Genomic DNA, 21,345 nt, shown 5'->3' on the forward strand with positions numbered 1-21,345 from the left:
GGGATTCCTTATTCAGAGTCAGCTGAGGCAGGAAAAGAAAAAGCACTGCCTACTACCCTGCTACAAATGAGGTCCACACATTGAACTAAATTGTGCATTTTAGCACTGGACATGTTAGTTGCCAATGCTCACAAGTAACTCTACGATTATTGGAGAACTGTGTGACCTTGGGTTGGCGACTTTCCCCTGCTTCAGGCTGTGTGACCCAATCAGAAAGCCAAGGAGCCAGGTATCACTAAGTTCTCATTTCTACCACTGCAGCCACCAAATGTGCATGTACCTCTTTCAATCGGAGACATGAGATTCAGATCTCTTATATACTGTATTTGCATGAAAGGGTGGATACAAAAGGCTGTATTACTAAACACCCCAGAGTAAATGCACTTTGTAATTTTTTAAGCTGAAGGTTCTAAGTTAAATGACTATTTCCCACTCCTAAACAGCACTAAATATTTACATAGGGCAGAATATGCCAAAATGGAGGTACAGGGTAAGTTATCTTTCATATAGCCAAGCTCTTATAGTTCCTTTCTCATCAAATATGTTCCTCACTAGGCTGCCAGCACATTTGAAAGATGCAAGATTGAGTACTTTTGGGGGAGTTAAGGCATAAACTACTCCTGAGCCACTTAGGAAGTCTGACATATCAGGTAAACATTCACTGACTCTCAGCTTATACCTGACAGCTTATTTGAACACAAAGGAATGAGGCAACTTCTAGTGAGATTTGCTATGAAAGGCACCCAGGGTTGAGAACTGGGCTGGGGTTGGCATGTGTAGGTGCTTGAGGGTTGAGTCATTACAGAGAGAAGGCACTGGATGGTAAGATTTGCAGATTACAGATAGACATTTGAAGCAGGACTTCTCTTATTTTAGTTGTTAACTTTGGACATGTTACCTAAGTTCTTTCATGCACACCTTATTCACCAGTACAGTGGGGACAAGAACAGTATTCACCTCTGAGAGATGCTACACATTGGCATATATACATTGCCATGTGTAAAACAGATGCTAATGGAAAGCAGCTGTATAGCACAGGGAGCTCAGCTTGGTGCTCTGTGGTGACCTAGAGGTGGGAGGTGGTGGGAGGGGAGGCTCACGGGGGAAGGGATATATGTATACCCAAGACGGGCGGGTCATGGTGGAGAGATTTGACAGAATGTGGTCCACTGGAGAAGGGAATGGCAAACCACTTTAGTATTCTTGCCTTGAGAACCCCATGAACAGTATGAAAAGGCAAAATGATAGGATACTGAAAGAGAAACTCCCCAGGTCAGTAGGTGCCCAATATGCTACTGGAGATCAGTGGAGAAATAACTCCAGAAAAAATGAAGGGATGGAGCCAAAGCAAAAACAATACCCAGCTTTGGATGTGACTGGTGATAGAAGCAAGGCCCAATGCTGTAAAGAGCAATATTGATAGGAACCTGGAATGTCAGGTCCATGAATCAAGGCAAATTAGAAGTGGTCAAACAAGAAACGGCAAGAGTGAATGTCAACATTCTAGGAATCAGCGAACTGAAATGGACTGGAATGGATGAATTTAACTCAGATGAACATTATATCCACTACTGTGGGCAGGAATCCCTCAGAAGAAATGGAGTGGCCATCATGGTCAACAAAAGAGTCTGAAATGCAGTACTTGGATGTAATCTCAAAAATGACAGAATGATCTCTGTTCATTTCCAAGGCAAACCATTCAATATCACAGTAATTCAAGTCTATGCCCCAACCAGTAATGCTGAAGAAGCTGAAGTTGAACGGTTCTATGAAGACCTACAAGCCCTTTTAGAACTAACACCCAAAAAAGATGTCCTTTTCATTATAGGGGACTGGAATGCAAAATTAGGAAGTCAAGAAACACCTGGAGTAACAGGCAGATTTGGCCTTGAAATACGGAATGAAGGAGGGCAAAGACTCATCGAGTTTTGCCAAGAAAATGCACTGGTCATAAAAAACACCCTCTTTCAGCAACACAAGAGAAGACTCTACACATGGACATGATCAGATGGTCAACACCGAAATCAGATTGATTATATTCTTTGCAGCCAAAGATGGAGAAGCTCTATACAGTCAGCAAAAACAAGACCAGGAGCTGACTGTGGCTCAGACCATGAACTCCTTATTGCCAAATTCAGACTGAAATTGAAGAAAGTAGGGAAAACCACTAGACCATTCAGGTATGACCTAAATCAAATCCCTTATGATTATACAGTGGAAATGAGAAATACATTTAAGGGCTTAGATCTGACAGATAGAGTGCCTGATGAACTATGGAATGAGGTTTGTGACATTGTACAGGAGACAGGGATCAAGACCAACTCCATGGAAAAGAAATGCAAAAAAGCAAAATGGCTGTCTGGGGGGGCCTTACAAATAGCTGTGAAAAGAAGAGAAGTGAAAAGCAAAGGACAAAAGGAAAGATATAAACATCTGAATGCAGAGTTCCAAAGAATAGCAAGAAGAGATAAGAAAGCCTTCCTCAGTGATCAATGCAAAGAAATAAAGGAAAACAACAGAATGGGAAAGACTAGGGATTTCTTCAAGAAAATCAGAGATACCAAAGGAACATTTCATGCAAAGATGAGCTCGATAAAGGACAGAAATGATATGGACCTAAAAGAAGCAGAAGATATTAAGAAGAGATGGCAAGAATACACAGAAGAACTGTACGAAAAAGATCTTCATGACCCAGATAATCACGATGGTGTGATCACTGACCTAGAGCCAGACATCCTGGAATGTGAAGTCAAGTGGGCCTTAGAAAGCATCACTACGAACAAAGCTAGTGGAGGTAATGGAATTCCAGTTGAGCTATTCCAAATCCTGAAAGATGATGCTGTGAAAGTGCTGCACTCAATATGCCAGCAAATTTGGAAAACTCAGCAGTGGCCACAGGACTGGAAAAGGTCAGTTTTCATTCCAATCCCAAAGAAAGGCAATGCCAAAGAATGCTTATACTACCACACAATTGCACTCAGCTCACACGCTAGTAAAGTAATGCTCAAAATTCTCCAAACCGGGCTTCAGCAATATGTGAACCGTGAACTTCCTGATGTTCAAGCTGGTTTTAGAAAAGGCAGAGGAACCAGAGATCAAATTGCCAACATCCGCTGGATCATGGAAAACACAAGAGAGTTCCAGAAAAGCATCTATTTCTGCTTTATTGACTATGCCAAAGCCTTTGACTGTGTGGATCACAGTAAACTGTGGAAAATTCTGAAAGAGATGGGAATACCAGACCACCTGATCTGCCTCTTGAGAAATTTGTATGCAGGTCAGGAAACAACAGTTAGAACTGGACATGGAACAACAGACTGGTTCCAAATAGGAAAAGGAGTTCATCAAGGCTGTATATTGTCACCCTGTTTATTTAACTTATATGCAGAGTTCATCATGAGAAGCGCTGGACTGGAAGAAACACAAATTGGAATCAAGATTGCCAGGAGAAATATCAATAACCTCAGATACGCAGATGACACCACCCTTATGGCAGAGTGTGAAGAGGAACTCAAAAGCCTCTTGATGAAAGTGAAAGTGGAGAGTGAAAAAGTTGGCTTAAAGCTCAACATTCAGAAAACGAAAATCATGGCATCCGGTCCCACCACTTCATGGGAAATAGATGGGGAAACAGTGGAAACAGTGTCAGACTTTATTTTTCTGAGCTCCAAAGTCACTGCAGATGGTGACTGCAGCCATGAAATTAAAGATGCTTACTCCTTGGAAGGAAAGTTATGACCAACCTAGATAGCATATTCAAAAGCAGAGACATTACTTTGCCAACAAAGGTCCATCTAGTCAAGGCTATGGTTTTTCCTGTGGTCATGTATGGATGTGAGAGTTGGACTGTGAAGAAAGCTGAGCGCAGAAGAATTGATGCTTTTGAACTGTGGTGTTGGAGAAGACTCTTGAGAGTCCTTTAGACTGCAAGGAGATCCAACCAGTCCATTCTAAAGGAGATCAGCCCTGGGATTTCTTTGGAAGGAATGATGCTAAAGCTGAAACTCCAATACTTTCGCCACCTCATACGAAGAGTTGACTCCTTGAAAAAGACTCTGATGCTGGGAGGGCTTGGGGGCAGGAGGAGACGGGGACGACAGAGGATGAGATGGCTGGATGGCATCACTGACTCGATGGACGTGAGTCTGACTGAACTCTGGGAGTTGGTGATGGACAGGGAGGCCTGGTGTGCTGTGATTCATGGGGTCGCAAAGAGTCAGACACAACTGAGCGTCTGATCTGATCTGATCTGATAGTTGATTCACATTGTTGTACAAACCAACAACAAAAACCAACAGAATACTGCAAAGCGATTATCCTCCTATTAAAAATAAGACATGATCAAATGGATAATCAACAAGGATCTAGTGTATAGAGCAGGGGACTCTACTCAATATTCTGTGATTACTTATATGAGGAAAGAATCTAAAAAAGAATAAATATACATTATAACTGAATCTCTTTGCTATACACATGAAACCAACACAGCCTTGTTCATCAACTAGACCGTAATATAAAACAAAAAGTTAAAAAAAGAGATTCTACAAACTTTAAGTAGAATAATGCAAAGGAATCACTTAGCAGGGGCCCTGATATATTGTAAACGATTAAATAGAGACTGGTGAGCTGATCCATGTAGGTACTTAGGTCACTGTCACAGAGTAAAACTGGGCAATATTATTTTTTGAGAGAAAAAACAAAACTCAAAGCTCCTGGGCAGGATGTTGGAATGGAAAAGTCCTCTAGTAGAAGCTGGGAAACCTGGCATCTGTGAGGGTCTAGGTCATCACTAGGCATTTCAAGCCCTGATGTGCAATTGTGACAGGTTGGAGTTGGCACTGAAAGAGCAGGCACATGCCCAAGACTGCCTTCCCAAGCACTAGAGAGCCCTACTCCAGGCAGTTTAGGAAAAGAGCTCCAGATCCAGATGCTATAGGTCGTGTGTCCTTCCTGCGCCCACCCTCCACCACCCTGGCTCTGGGCTTCCACTTTCTCACCAATAACAAGAAAGATTGACCTAAATGGTCTTTGGATTTACTCCATCTCATCTTTTTATATTTTTTTCTTAAGAGTCTTGGAGCTTTCTGTTTATTCACCAAATAGATTTTATTGAGTGTCTACTAGGTGCCAGTTACTGCCATAGACGCCAAAGATACATACAGTGGTCATATCCTAGCAAAATGTCTGTTATCGAGTTTACAATGACAGGAGATAAACTGTATCAGGTAGATAAAATGATTTTTTCAGTTGATGGTAAATGCTTTATATGGGAAGTGGGTGAAACCTCTGAGAAACAGTGATATCTGAACTTAGACCAGAAGGGTATAAGAAAATCAGAGACAGGAGGATAAGAACAGAGGTGCTGAGGTAATAAAAGCTTGGTATTCCGGAGGATCTGCGATTAGGCCTTGATAACTCATACTTGGTGAGCAAGAGAGAAGCAGTGATAAGAAGATCAAGTCGGCGAGGTTGGGCAGAGGCCATATCTTAAGGCCTAGAGGACCATAGTAGGAGCTTGGATTTTATTTTGTCACATGCAAGTGAGAAGTCATTCATATGCTTAAAAAAGAGAATCTGATCTGATTTACATATATAGGAACGAAAGTCAGACTTCTTTGTGAAGAAAATTTAAGAAAATTGGCCCCATCTTTTCAATAAATCAGAAATAGAAAAAAGGGACTATGCTAGATTAAGAGTATGATGAAATTATGATCCTGGAACAGAGGGAAAATGTGTCTCAAGACATTTCAAGATCATTGGAGAGATTTTTTTTTTTAACAGTATTTTTTATTTTTATTAAAAAAAATTTTTTTAATTTAAATTTATTTATTTTCATTGGAGGCTAATTACTTTACAATATTGTATTGGTTTTGCCATACATCAACATGAATCCACCACGGGTGTACACGTGTTCCCAATCCTTAAAGATTACTGAAATGCAGATGCAACACTATCAACCAAGGAACAAGTTATGAAACAGTAGAGACACTTTGTTCTCACTTTGGTTAAAAAAACAACACATACAGACACAGATACATGTGGAAAAAAAGATCCATAAAGACATACACCAAGGTGTTAACCTTGGTGGTAATCCCTGAGTGTAAGATTAAGGTTGTGGTGTTCTAATTTGCATAAAAATAATGGATGGCAAAGAGAAAAAGAGTGAAAATTGGGAGTCCAGGTGGGAAGTTGTTACACTTGAGAGAATAATCACTCTCAAGGCTGATTACAGTGGAATTGGTGAGAAGTTGATTAAATCAGAGAAATAATTTTGGGGTAGTGGTAGTTAAGACTTACAGATGGACTATTCTAGAAGAGGAAAAAAATTAGTCAAGAATGACTCCTAGGTGTTTGAGTTGAGACATGGATGGAAAGTAATGATTTTTTCTGAGATGCAAAAAAAAAAAAAAAAAAAAGTCTGGCTTGGGCACCTGTCTCAGAGGGAGGTTAAGAAGTGACTAGATACCTTGTGATAGGTCATCCCTAAGGAGGTGAGCCATTCTACGACCCCAATATTCTTGGATGAGCTACCTTCATTCCCTAGTGTTCTATTCAGATCAAGGCTTGTGAAGCAGAGGACAAATGAATGGCAGCATGTCTTGAAAAATCACCTGGGGTGATAAAGTAGAATATAAATTATATAGCACAGGAGGTTCTGTGGAATAACGGTTGCCTCTTAAGCCTCTCCATTTTAGAAAGTCAGTGTCAACACTTGAGATGATCCATAGAAATGAAACCTAACAACTTACCATGCATAAAAAAGACACCATTAAAGAACAGAAAAAGGAGTAAAACTTACTATGTCTAGAAAGTAAAACCAGACATTTTGGAGGCAGATTGTCAGTGATGTTATTGTTGTTGTTATTCAATCACTAAGTTGTGTCTGATTCTTTGTGACCCCATGGACTGCAGCATGCTAGGCTCCCTTGTCCTTCACTATCTCCTTGAGTTTGCTCAAATTCATGTCCACTGAGTTGGTGAGGTTATCTAACCATCTCATCCTCAGTGTGAATAATCACTGATGAAAGTTTTAAATTTTTTTAGCCAAGACAGCTGTCAGTTATCTGAAACCCCCAGGTAGTCTAAACTCATATCATCTATGTGATTTATGGTTTCATTGTGATAGTTTTCATAACTTTGTGGGATGGCATGGAAGACTTCCCAGTCAGTGCTAAGTTAAACCAAACAATGTGGCTTCTTTGTTAACTGTAGCAAGAAAAAGTTTGTTTAAATGTGAGGAAAAGTTTCCAAAATAGAAAGGCAAGATTAGACTAGGTGATTCTTTGAAAGAGTTTCCACTCATTGAAGCTACTTTCTAATTTATGATTCTATGGCCAAGTATTTAAAGCAAGAATAACCAGACTCTTGAAAGGTAACTCCATCCAGTCTATTTTTTTTTTTTTTTTTTAAATCTGGCCTATACCCAATCTACCCAGATGCATCACAGCTGACTCAATCCAGATGGCTCTTTGAAGCAGCCAAACTGAGCATTTCAGACATGCCACAAATTTGTATGCTGGAGATCCCAGACTCTTAAGCAAATAGTAAATCTGAGATGCCAATTACAGAAGCTCAGAGACCACAAGAATTAAAAGGGTAGGGACAAAATGTCAAGCAGTAGGGAGGAGTAGAGTTTAATAAGGAAAAAGTTCCCCCGTCTTCAACCAAGGTCAGGTATTTAACATATTTCTTTCATTAATGTTTATCCAATTTTTATTATTTGTTATCATTTAAAAAAAATTTACATTGTCTGAACAGCAAATGGACTTAGAAAAGGCAGAGGAACCAGAATTGAAGTTGCCAACATCCATTGGATCATCATAAAAACATGAGAGTTCCAGAAAAACATCTGTTTCTGCTTTATTGACTATGCCAAAGCCTTTGACTGTGTGGATCACAACAAACTGTGGAAAATTCTTCAAGAGATGGGAATACCAGACCACCTGACCTGCCTCCCGAGAAATGTGTATGCAGGTCAGGAAGCAACAGTTAGAACTGGACATGGAACAACAGGCTGGTTCCAAATCGGGGAAAGAGTACATCAAGGCTGCATATGTCACCCTGCTTATTTAACTTATATGCAGAGAACATCATGAGAAATGCTGGACTGGATTAAGCACAAGCTGGAATCAAGATTGCCAGGAGAAATATCAATAACCTCAGATATGCAGATGATACCACCCTTATGGCAGAAAGCGAAGAACTAAAGAGCCTCTTGAAGAAAGTAAAAGAGGAAAGTGAAAAAGTTGGCTTAAAACTCAACACTAGGAAAACTAAGATCATGGCATCCGGCCCAATCACTTCATGGCAAATAGACGGGGGAACAATGTAAACAGTGAATGACTTTATTTTGGGAGGCTCCAAAATCACTGCAGTTGGTGACTGCACCCATGAAATTAAGACACTTGCTCCTTGGAAGGAAAGCTATGATCAACCTAGAGAATATATTAAAAATCAGAGATATTACTTTACCAACAAAGGTCCATCTAGTCAAAGCTATGGTTTTTCCAGTAGTCATGTATGAGTGTGAGAGTTGGACTATAAGGAAAGCTGAGCACTGAAGGATTGATGCTTTTGAACTGTGGTGTTTGAGAAGATTGTTGAGAGTCCCTTGGACTGCAAGGAGATCCAATCAGTTGATCCTAAAGGAGATCAGTCGTGAATATTCATTGGAAGGACTGATGCTGAAGCTGAAACTCCAATACTTTTGTTATCTGATGTGAAGAACTGACTTACTAGAAAAAACGCTGATGCTGGGAAAGATTAAAGGTGGGAGGAGAAGGGGACAACAGAGAATGAGATGATTGGACGGCATCACTCAATGGACATGAGTTTGAGTAAGCTTCAGGAGTTGGTGATGGACAGGGAAGCCTGGTGTACTGCAGTCCATGGAGTCACAAAGAGTCGGATACGACTGAGCGACTGAACTGAATTGAACTGAACAGCAATATCTCTCAGAATACTGTGTTCAGTGTTCTTATTTAAGAAGCAATTTACCAGTGGGAAGGAGAGAATTTATAAAATGTTTTGTCATCTTAACAGTCTAAAAAATATTTGGGTGCATAGTCAAAATATTCGCTTTCTTTAGCAGACTAGACTGTTAAAGCTAAATTTTAACTGTTTTTAGCTTTATAAATTAAAACTTTACCAGGGGCTTCGCTGGTAGCTCAGCTGGTGGAGTCTATATGCAATGCAGGAGACCTCGGTTTGATCCCTGAATTGAGAAGATCCCCTGGAAAATTATTGTTTTCCTATGATTATTTTCCTATCTCACTTAGAAAATACCTTATCAACTCAGAGGGACCATATTTCATCCCATAATTATGAAATACAGGCTTGGAGACAGCTATGTAACTAGAATTCATGATATTATGTCCTTCCTGTCTGTTCAAATCTGCTCATGTGACCTGTTAATAATAAGATCTTAGTGGTTTTGAAAAATTTCCCAGTGAGTTTAAACTTACTAATAAATGAGTCAAATAAAATAGATGGACACTAGGCTGAGGAAGTGACTACAAGTCAGGTTAATCACTGGGGCTTAAGATGTTTCTATCTGGTTTCCACAGAGAAAGGAAAACCAAGAGTATGACTGAATGAATTGGAGATTGTAAATAATCCAGAGGTGCCCTCAGATGCTGAAAAGAAAAGCCCAGAGATTGGCCACAGCCACTCAGCTTGGTCTCCCCCTTTTGGGAGAAGATATCAGAGGAGCCTGGCAGGCTACATGAGGTCACAAGAGTCAGACAGGACTTAGTGACTAAATAGCAATAACAGCAACATGTTCCTAGGAGAGGAAAGAGCAATGTCAGAGACAAGATATCTCAGGTTATAAAAATTCTGCCAGTGGAATCACACAGAATTGAATGCAAGTTCTGACTTTAGCCAGTATTAATTCTTCAAACCTGGCACTTCATTCTCTGTTTCCATTTTCTTACCTAAAACAGGGTTGGTGAAGAAGATTAAGATACTGCTATATAAAATATTTGTACAACATTTGACAACTAAGCAGGTTAATGGGTATTTTGCAATTTTTACATATGTTTTAGAAATAAATTTATTTATTTTTAATTAAAGAATAGTACCTCTACAATTGTGCGGTAGTTAGAGCATTCTTTGGCATTGCCTTTCTTTGGGATTGGAATGAAAACTGACCTTTTCCGTCCTGTGGCCACTGCTGAGTTTTCCAAATTTGCTGGCATATTGAGTGCAGCACTTTCACAGCATCATCTTCAGGATTTGAAATAGCTCAACTGGAATTCCATCACTTCCACTAGGTTTGTTCGTAGTGATGCTTTCTAAGGCCCACTTGACTTCACATTCCAGGGTGTCTGGCTCTAGGTCAGTGATCACACCATAGTGATTATCTGGGTTGTGAAGCTCTTTTTTGTACAGTTCTTCTGTGTATTCTTGCCACCTCTTCTTGATATCTTCTGCTTCTGTTAGGTCCATACCATTTCTGTCCTTTATCGAGCCCATCTTTGCATGAAATGTTCCCTTGGTATCTCTAATTTTCTTGAAGAGATCTCTAGTCTTTGCCATTCTGTTGTTTTCCTCTATTTCTTTGCATTGATCACTGAGGAAGGCTTTCTTATCTCTTCTTGCTATTCTTTGGAACTCTACATTCAGATGCTTATATCTTTCCTTTTCGCTTCTCTCTTTTTCACAATTGCACTCATCTCACATGCTAGTAAAGTAATGCTCAAAATTCTCCAAGCCAGGCTTCAGCAATATGTGAACTGTGAACTTCCTGATGTTCAAGCTGCTTTTAGAAAAGGCAGAGGAACCAGAGATCAAATTGCCAACATCCGCTGGATCATGGAAAAAGCAAGAGAGTTCCAGAAAAACATCTATTTCTGCTTTATTGACTATGCCAAAGCTTTTGACTGTGTGGATCACAATAAACTGTGGAAAATTCTGAAAGAGATGGGAATACCAGACCACCTTACCTGCCTCTTGAGAAACCTGTATGCAGGTCAGGAAGCAACAGTTAGAACTGGACATGGAACAACAGACTGGTTCCAAATAGGAAAAGGAGTACATCAAGGCTGTATATTGTCACCCTACCTATTTAACTTATATGCAGAGTACATCATGAGAAACGCTGGGCTGGAAGAAACACAAGCTGGAATCAAGATTGCCAGGAGAAATATCAATAACCTCAGATATGCAGATGACACCACCACCCTTATGGCAGAAAGTGAAGAGGAACTCAAAAGCCTCTTGATGAAAGTGAAAGAGGAGAGTGAAAAAGTTGGCTTAAAGATCAACATTCAGAAAATTAAGATCATGGCATCCGGTCCCATCACTTCATGGGAAATAGATGGGGAAACAGTGGAAACAGTGTCAGACTTTATTTTTTTTTGGCTCCAAAATCACTGCAGATGGTGATTGCAGCCATGAAATTAAAAGACGCTTACTCCTTGGAAGGGAAGTTATGTCCAATCTAGATAGCATATTGAAAAGCAGAGACATTACTTTGCCAACAAAGGTCCATCTAGTCAAGGCTATGGTTTTTCCTGTGGTCATGTATGGATGTGAGCATTGGACTGTGAAGAAAGCTGAGTGCCAAAGAATTGATGCTTTTGAACTGTGGTGTTGGAGAAGACTCTTGAGAGTCCCTTGGACTGCAAGGAGATCCAACCAGTCCATTCTGAAGGAGATCAGCCCTGGGATTTCTTTGGAAGGAATGATGCTAAAGCTGAAACTCCAATACTTTGGCCACCTCGTGTGAAGAGTTGACTCATTGGAAAAGACTCTGATGCTGGGAGCGATTGGGGGCAGGAGGAGAAGGGGACAACAGAGGATGAGATGGCTGGATGGCATCACTGACTCGATGGACGTGAGTCTGGGTGAACTCTGGGAGTTGGTGATGGACAGGGAGGCCTGGCGTGCTGTGATTCATGGGGTGGCAAAGAGTCGGACACAACTGAGCGACTGAACTGAACTGAGCTCTAGAATATTGTGTTGGTTTCTGCCAAACATCAACATGCATCAGCCATAGATATACCCATGTCCCCTCTCTCTTGAACCTCCCTCCACTTTCTCCCCATCCCACCCCTCAAGGTTGTTAGAAGCCTAGTTTGAGTTCTCTGAGTCACACAGCAAATTTCCACTGGCTATCTGTTTTACATATGGTTATATATGTTTCCATGTTATTCTTTCTTACATCCTATCCTCTCTGTTCTCCCCCACCATGTCCATAAGTCTGTTCTCTTACATCTGTATCTCTATTGCTACCCTGCAAATAGGTTCATCAGTATCACCTTTCTAGATTCCATATATAGGCATTAATATATGATATTTGTTTTCTCTTTCTGACTTACTTCATTCTGTATAATAGGCTTTAGGTTCATCCACCTCATTAGAACTGACTCAAATGCATTCCTTTTAATGGCTGAGTAATATTCCATTGTACATATGTACCACAACTTCTTTATCCATTCATCTGTCAGTGGGCATCTAGGTTGCTTCAGTGTGCTAATTATTGCAAATAGTGCTGCAGTGAACATTGGGGTATGTGTGTCTGTTTCAGTTTTGGTTTCCTCAGGGTATATTCCTAGTTGTGGGATTGCTGGGTCATATGGTGGTCTTATTCCTAGATTTTAAGGAATCCTCCTACCATCTTCCATACTGGCTGTATCAATTTACATTCCCCCCAAAAGTGCAAGAGGGTTCCTTTATCTCCACACCGTTTCCAACATTATTTGTTTGTAGATTTTTGATGAGGCCATTCTGACCAGTGTTAGGTGATATGTCATTGTAGTTTTGATTTGCATTTCTCTAATAATGAGCAACATTGAGCATCTTTTCATGTGTTTGTTAGAAGACATCTGTATGTCTTCTTTGGAGAAATGTCTGTTTAGGTCTTTTGCCCATTTTTTGGTTGGGCTGTTTGTTTTTCTAGTATTGAGTTGCATTAGCTGTTTATATATTTTTGAGGTTAATCCTTTGTCAGTTGTTTCATTTGCTATTGTTTTCTCCCATTCTAAGGGTTCTCTTTTTATGTTGTTTATAGTTTCCTTCAGTGTGCAAAAGCTTTTAGGTTTAATTAGGTCCCACTTGTTTATTTTTTATTTCCATTACTCTAGGAGATGAGTCATAGAGGAGCTTGCTGTGATTTATGTCATAGAGTGTTCTGCCTATGTTTTCTTCTAAGAGTTGTATAGTTTCTGGTCTGGTCTTACATTTAGGTCTTTAATCCATTCTGTGTTTATCTTTGAGGCTTCCCAGGTGGTGCCAGTGGTACAGAACCTGTCTGCCAATGCAGGAGATGTAAGAGATATGGGTTCAATTCCCTGAATAGGAAAGATCCCCTGGAGAAGGAAAAGGCAACTGACTCCAGTATTCTTGCCTGGAGAATTCCATAGATAGAGGAGCCTGCTAGGCTACAGACCATAGGGATGCAAAGAGTTGGACATGATTGAAGTGACTTAGCACACATACTCTTAGAAGGTGTTCTAATTTCATTCTTTTACACATAGCTGTCAATTTTCCCAGCAGCTTTGGGATACTTGTTGGATACTGTCTTTGCCCCATTGTCTATTCTTGCCTCCTTTGTTAAAAATAAGGTGCCCATAGGTGTGTGGGTTTATTCTCTAGATTCTCTAACTTGTTCCATTGCTCTATATGTCTGTTTTTGTGCCTTATTGGATACTGTCTTTGCCCCATTGTCTATTCTTGCCTCCTTTGTTAAAAATAAGGTGCCCATAGGTGTGTGGGTTTATTCTCTAGATTCTCTAACTTGTTCCATTGCTCTATATGTCTGTTTTTGTGCCAGTACCATACTGTCTTGCCGACTGTAGCTTTGTAATATAGTCTGAAGTCAGGAAGTTTGATTCCTTCAGCTTCATTTTCTTTCTCAAGATTGCTTTGGCTATTCAGAGTTTTTTATGTTTTTTTTTTTGTTCTAGTTCTGTGAAAAATGCCATTGGTAATTTGATAATGATCACACTGAATCTGTAGGTTGCATTTGATAGTATAGGGATTTTCACAATGTTGATTCTTTAAACCCAGGAACATGGAATATCTCTCCATATGAATTTTTAGTTTTTAAAAAAATTTTTAAATTTTTAATAGGATAATTGCTTTACAATATTGTGTTGGTTTCTGCCATATATCAACATAAATAAGCCATAGGTATACATATGTCCTCTCCCTCTTGAACCTCCAATGGCTATTTTTAATATAATCAATGAAAAAAGACAGTGAATGAATCAAAAAATAAAGAAAAACAATAATGAAAGCAAATATTAGCTTTATCTATTGTATAGCAACCATGTTTCTGAGAATGCTATATTTCCTTCAAGTAGAGAATCAAATTACATTGAAAGGCCCTTACTATTAGCTAAGGTGTGACTCTTTGAATGTGTATAGCCTGCGGCTTTTTGGAGTAGCTCTTGATATTTATGTTTGCACTAAGCCACATCATTGAAAAAGCAAGAGAGTTCCAGAAAAACATCTATTTCTGCTTTATTGACTATGCCAAAGCTTTTGACTGTGTGGATCACAAGAAACTGTGGAAAATTCTGAAAGAGATGGGAATACCAGACCACCTGACCTGCCTCTTGAGAAACCTGTATGCAGGTCACGAAGCAACAGATAGAACTGGACATGGAACAACAGACTGGTTCCAAATAGGAAAAGGAATTAAGTCAAGGATATATTTTGTCACCCAACTAAACATCAACATGCATCAGCCATAGATATACCCATGTCCCCTCTCTCTTGAACCTCCCTCCACTTTCTCCCCATCCCACCCCTCAAGGTTGTTAGAAGCCTAGTTTGAGTTCTCTGAGTCACACAGCAAATTTCCACTGGCTATCTGTTTTACATATGGTTATATATGTTTCCATGTTATTCTTTCTTACATCCTATCCTCTCTGTTCTCCCCCACCATGTCCATAAGTCTGTTCTCTTACATCTGTATCTCTATTGCTACCCTGCAAATAGGTTCATCAGTATCACCTTTCTAGATTCCATATATAGGCATTAATATATGATATTTGTTTTTCTCTTTCTGACTTACTTCATTCTGTATAATAGGCTTTAGGTTCATCCACCTCATTAGAACTGACTCAAATGCATTCCTTTTAATGGCTGAGTAATATTCCATTGTACATATGTACCACAACTTCTTTATCCATTCATCTGTCAGTGGGCATCTAGGTTGCTTCAGTGTGCTAATTATTGCAAATAGTGCTGCAGTGAACATTGGGGTATGTGTGTCTGTTTCAGTTTTGGTTTCCTCAGGGTATATTCCTAGTTGTGGGATTGCTGGGTCATATGGTGGTCTTATTCCTAGATTTTAAGGAATCCTCCTACCATCTTCCATACTGGCTGTATCAATTTACATTCCCCCCAAAAGTGCAAGAGGGTTCCTTTATCTCCACACCGTTTCCAACATTATTTGTTTGTAGATTTTTGATGAGGCCATTCTGACCAGTGTTAGGTGATATGTCATTGTAGTTTTGATTTGCATTTCTCTAATAATGAGCAACATTGAGCATCTTTTCATGTGTTTGTTAGAAGACATCTGTATGTCTTCTTTGGAGAAATGTCTGTTTAGGTCTTTTGCCCATTTTTTGGTTGGGCTGTTTGTTTTTCTAGTATTGAGTTGCATTAGCTGTTTATATATTTTTGAGGTTAATCCTTTGTCAGTTGTTTCATTTGCTATTGTTTTCTCCCATTCTAAGGGTTCTCTTTTTATGTTGTTTATAGTTTCCTTCAGTGTGCAAAAGCTTTTAGGTTTAATTAGGTCCCACTTGTTTATTTTTATTTCCATTACTCTAGGAGATGAGTCATAGAGGAGCTTGCTGTGATTTATGTCATAGAGTGTTCTGCCTATGTTTTCTTCTAAGAGTTGTATAGTTTCTGGTCTGGTCTTACATTTAGGTCTTTAATCCATTCTGTGTTTATCTTTGAGGCTTCCCAGGTGGTGCCAGTGGTACAGAACCTGTCTGCCAATGCAGGAGATGTAAGAGATATGGGTTCAATTCCCTGAATAGGAAAGATCCCCTGGAGAAGGAAAAGGCAACTGACTCCAGTATTCTTGCCTGGAGAATTCCATAGATAGAGGAGCCTGCTAGGCTACAGACCATAGGGATGCAAAGAGTTGGACATGATTGAAGTGACTTAGCACACATACTCTTAGAAGGTGTTCTAATTTCATTCTTTTACACATAGCTGTCAATTTTCCCAGCAGCTTTGGGATACTTGTTGGATACTGTCTTTGCCCCATTGTCTATTCTTGCCTCCTTTGTTAAAAATAAGGTGCCCATAGGTGTGTGGGTTTATTCTCTAGATTCTCTAACTTGTTCCATTGCTCTATATGTCTGTTTTTGTGCCTTATTGGATACTGTCTTTGCCCCATTGTCTATTCTTGCCTCCTTTGTTAAAAATAAGGTGCCCATAGGTGTGTGGGTTTATTCTCTAGATTCTCTAACTTGTTCCATTGCTCTATATGTCTGTTTTTGTGCCAGTACCATACTGTCTTGCCGACTGTAGCTTTGTAATATAGTCTGAAGTCAGGAAGTTTGATTCCTTCAGCTTCATTTTTCTTTCTCAAGATTGCTTTGGCTATTCAGAGTTTTTTATGTTTTTTTTTTTCTAGTTCTGTGAAAAATGCCATTGGTAATTTGATAATGATCACACTGAATCTGTAGGTTGCATTTGATAGTATAGGGATTTTCACAATGTTGATTCTTTAGACCCAGGAACATGGAATATCTCTCCATATGAATTTTTAGTTTTAAAAAATTTTAAATTTTTAATAGGATAATTGCTTTACAATATTGTGTTGGTTTCTGCCATATATCAACATAAATAAGCCATAGGTATACATATGTCCTCTCCCTCTTGAACCTCCAATGGCTATTTTTAATATAATCAATGAAAAAGACAGTGAATGAATCAAAAATAAAGAAAAACAATAATGAAAGCAAATATTAGCTTTATCTATTGTATAGCAACCATGTTTCTGAGAATGCTATATTTCCTTCAAGTAGAGAATCAAATTACGTTGAAAGGCCCTTACTATTAGCTAAGGTGTGACTCTTTGAATGTGTATAGCCTGAGGCTTTTTGGAGTAGCTCTTGATATTTATGTTTGCACTAAGCCACATCATTGAAAAAGCAAGAGAGTTCCAGAAAAACATCTATTTCTGCTTTATTGACTATGCCAAAGCTTTTGACTGTGTGGATCACAAGAAACTGTGGAAAATTCTGAAAGAGATGGGAATACCAGACCACCTGACCTGCCTCTTGAGAAACCTGTATGCAGGTCACGAAGCAACAGATAGAACTGGACATGGAACAACAGACTGGTTCCAAATAGGAAAAGGAATTCGTCAAGGATATATTTTGTCACCCAACTTATTTAACTTATATGCAGAGTACATCATGAGAAACGCTGAGCTGGAAGAAGCACAAGCTGGAATCAAGATTGCCGGGAGAAATATCAATAACCTCAAATATGCAGATTACACCACCCTTGTGGCAGAAAGTGAAGAAGAAGTAAAGAGCCTCTTGAAGAAAGTGAGAGAGGAGAGTGAAAAAGTTGGCCTAAAACTCAACATTCAGAAAATGAAGATCATGGTATCCAGTCCCATCACTTCATGGCAAATAGATGGGGAAATAGTGAAAACAGTGGCTGACTTTATTTATTTATTTATTTATTTATTTTTGGCTCCAAAATCACTGCAGGTGGTGATTGCAGCCATGAGATTAAAAGACGCTTACTCCTTGGAAGGAAAGTTATAACCAACCTAGACAGCATATTAAAAAGCAGAGACATTACTTTGTCAACAAAGGTCCATCTAGTCAAGGCTATGGTTTTTCCAGTAGTCATGTATGGATGTGAGAGTTGGACTATAAAGAAAGCTGAGTGCCAATGAATTGATGCTTTTGAACTGTGGTGTTGGAGAAGACTCTTGAGAGTCCCTTGGACTGCAAGGAGATCCAACCAGTCCATCCTAAAGGAAATCAGTCCTGAATATTCATTGGAAGGACTGATGCTGAAGCTGAAACTCCAATACTTTGGCCACCCCATGTGAAGAGCTGACTCATTAGAAAAGACTCCGATGCTGGGAAAGATTGAAGGCAGGAGGAGAAAGGGAAAATAGAGGATGAGATGGTTGGATGGCATCAGTGACTCGATGGACATGAGTTTGGGTAAACTCCGGGAGTTGGTGATGGACAGGGAGGCCTGGCGTGCTGCGGTTCATGGGGTTGCAAAGAGTCGGACACGACTGAGTGACTGAACTGAACTGAAGCCACATTTGATGACAGATATATGTCTTAAAGTGTCATGGGACCTACAGAGGGAAGATGACTTATCCCACTGTTGGTTCACCCTTAGCTCCCTGACTTTTCAGGTTTGCGTGATTAATTTTTGGGTGATCTCAGTCTGGGAGTGAGAAGATGGCATGACTAAAGACAGTTTTTGCCATGGGGCAGAGTTAAGACCTGTCACTACCGTTGTTCTTATTTAACCCATAACAACCACCACTCTCCTATTTGCATTTTTCCCTGCATGACTAGCATCTGTCCTCTTCTTCTGTGAAGTTGAACACATCCAACATGTTTTGAGGGCTTCCCTGGTGGCTCAGACAGTAAAGAACCCACCTGCAATGCAGAAGACCCTGGTTTGATCCATGGGTCAGGAAGCTCCTCTGAAGGGAATGGCTACCTTCCCTGGTAAATTGTATTCTTGCCTGGTAAACCCCATCAACAGAAATGCCCAACAGTCCACAGAGTCACAAAGAGTCAGAGATGAATGAACTGCTAACATATATATACAACATGTTGGCTATAGTATTTCATTATATTAAGTCTCCTCCTTCTAATAGTCCTCTAAGGCCTCTGGAATCTAATGCCTGATGATCTGAGGTGGAACTCATAGAAAAATAATACAAATAAAGTACATAATATATGTAGTGTGCTGGAATCATCCTGAAACCATCCCCCCTTCCAGGTCCATGGAAAAATTGCTTCCCACCAGACCGGTCCCTGGTGGCCAAAAAGGTTCGGAACTGTTGCTAAGGGGCTAATCAAGTTTAACAAAGGGCACATACTGAAACAATAGGACAACTGTTACAAGGCCATGGTTTACATGTTAAAGCTCTAATAGTACATACGCTTACATAACATTACATTCTATTGATGAGGGATCTGAGGTCCAGGAAAGACCAGGTCACGTGGCTGAGAAGAAGGGAGTTATTTTTCAAGCTCCAGTGTTCTGACTGTAAGTTCAGTGTTGTTTCTGTTCCTTTTGGCCTGAATGTTTTGACTTGAGAAGTTGAGATGAGAGAATGTTGCATGTGGTAGGGATAATCAGGGAAAACTTCTGGGCAGAAATGAGCCTCAAAGGCCTTATAGACAATGGCTGGGCCAGGGGAGCATTTGAAACCAGGCTAAGCCACACACATCCTAGCTTGAGGATAAACACTCACACCTTGCATTTTGGGGTGGAAAATCCTAAGTGTCTCATTTGAAATTCTTTTTATCCTCATGCCACAATGTTATTTTCTAGCACGGAATACTTTCCTGCACAGTTGGTGGTCTGGCTACAGTGACTAATTTAATCTTTCACTGAATATATTCTCTCAAATACAGTATCTTGGTTGACAGTTATTAAATGCCTGGTTGACACTAGACATCAAAGAATTGGGGAACAAACACAAGGTACTGCAGATTCATTTAGCAATCAAAGATAACTGCTGGATAAATAGCGACCAGTGTAGATTTATTTTCAGCGTGAATGGGCAGTTGCTACGTGAATTGCAATTCCTGAAGTTGTCCTCTTCACCAGCCTGCCAGAACACTCCAGAGGCCCTTGTTTGAGACCTTTCAGAGATGGGCTTTTAAATTCTTACTGCTGCTTAACGATTGGCCCTTTTGGATGCCAAAATGCATTTTCCTCTCATATCTTTTGTGCTTTTGTATTTTCCTGTTACTCTGGCTGGTGTCAGTTCATTTTAGTTCAGTCGCTCAGTCCTCTCTTTGTGACCATATGGCCTGCAGCACACCAGGCTTCCCTGTCCATCACCAACACCCAGAGCTTGCTTAAACTCATATCCATTGAGTTGGTGATGTCATCCAACCATCTCATCCTCTGTCATCCCCTTTTCCTCCTGCCTTCGATCTTTCCCAGAATCAGGGTCTTTTCCAATGAGTCAGTTCTTTGCATCTGGTGGCCAAACAACTGGAGCTTCAGCTTCAGCATCAGTCCTTCCAACGAATATTCAGGACTGATTTCCTTTAGGATGGACTGGTTGGATCTCCTTACAGTCCAAGGGACTCTCAAGAGTCTTCTCCAACACCACAGTTCAAAAGCACCAATTCTTCGGTGTTCAGCTTTCTTTATGGTCCAACTTTCACATCCATATATGACTACTGGAAAAACCATAGCTTTGACTAGACAGACCTCTGTTGGCAAAGTAATGTCTCTGCTTTTTAATACGCTATATAGCATCCGTTAAATTTATAAATTCCTGGGTGCTAAGACTACCTGTGAAAAAGGGGTATGTTAGTGGTATCATCATATCCCCACCTTCCTTCCCAACCTCAACAACATCAATTGAAGAACTAGGAGAGTGGTAGCTGATCTAGAGTGTCAGGAGAGATCTCATAAAATCATGCTCTTTGTTCTGCTGCTCTTTGTCCTCTGCATTGAAAGTATTTCTTGGAGATGCTCTTACCCAAATTGTCACCTCTTAATCATATAGTGTAGACCTTTGCTCCAACTTGGGCTTCCCTGGTGGCTCAAGAGGTAAAGAATCTGCCTGCAATGCAGGAGACCTGGGTTTGATCCCTGGGTTGGGAAGATCCTCTGGAGAAGGAAATGTCAACCCACTCCAGTATTCTTGCTGGAGAATCCATGGACAGAGGAGCCTGGTTGGCTACAGTCCATGGGGTCACAAAAAGTTGGACACAATTTAGTGACTATCACTTTCACTTGCTCCATTATATCTTACAGAAGGTTGAATTAACTGGTGACACAAGTAAAATTCATTGTATGCCATCTTGATCATAAAGTATGATTAGTATTTAGCAAAAAGGAAAGGAGAGTCAGGTAGCAAAAATATAAGATGTCCAGGACTGGTGGAGCCAGTGGTCAACAAAGGAGTCCATTCCCTGGCCTAAAGTTATTCTCCTTTATCACTATCATCATCTTTTTCTCTTTTGTGAAGGACCAATCTTTCAGGCCAAACTTAAAACATCCATCAACCTGACTGGTCCTTGGCCCCCCATTTGTAACTTCTTAGTACTTTAAAGTTTGTAAATCAGTGTCCTATTTATGTTCATCTGATCCCCAGGACAACTCAGAGAGAGACAATACTATTTAGTT

General features: G+C 40.0%; 1 long non-coding RNA gene across 1 annotated transcript in view; it reads left to right on the forward strand.

The window, feature by feature from the left end:
• Window positions 1-21,345, forward strand: part of LOC138988654 (uncharacterized) — a 734,014-nt gene that overhangs the window by 670,387 nt on the left and 42,282 nt on the right. The gene's annotated exons all lie outside the window — the stretch shown is intronic.

The sequence above is a fragment of the Bos mutus genome, chromosome 7, assembly GCF_027580195.1.
Source record: "Bos mutus isolate GX-2022 chromosome 7, NWIPB_WYAK_1.1, whole genome shotgun sequence".
Classification (NCBI taxonomy): Eukaryota; Metazoa; Chordata; class Mammalia; order Artiodactyla; family Bovidae; genus Bos; species Bos mutus.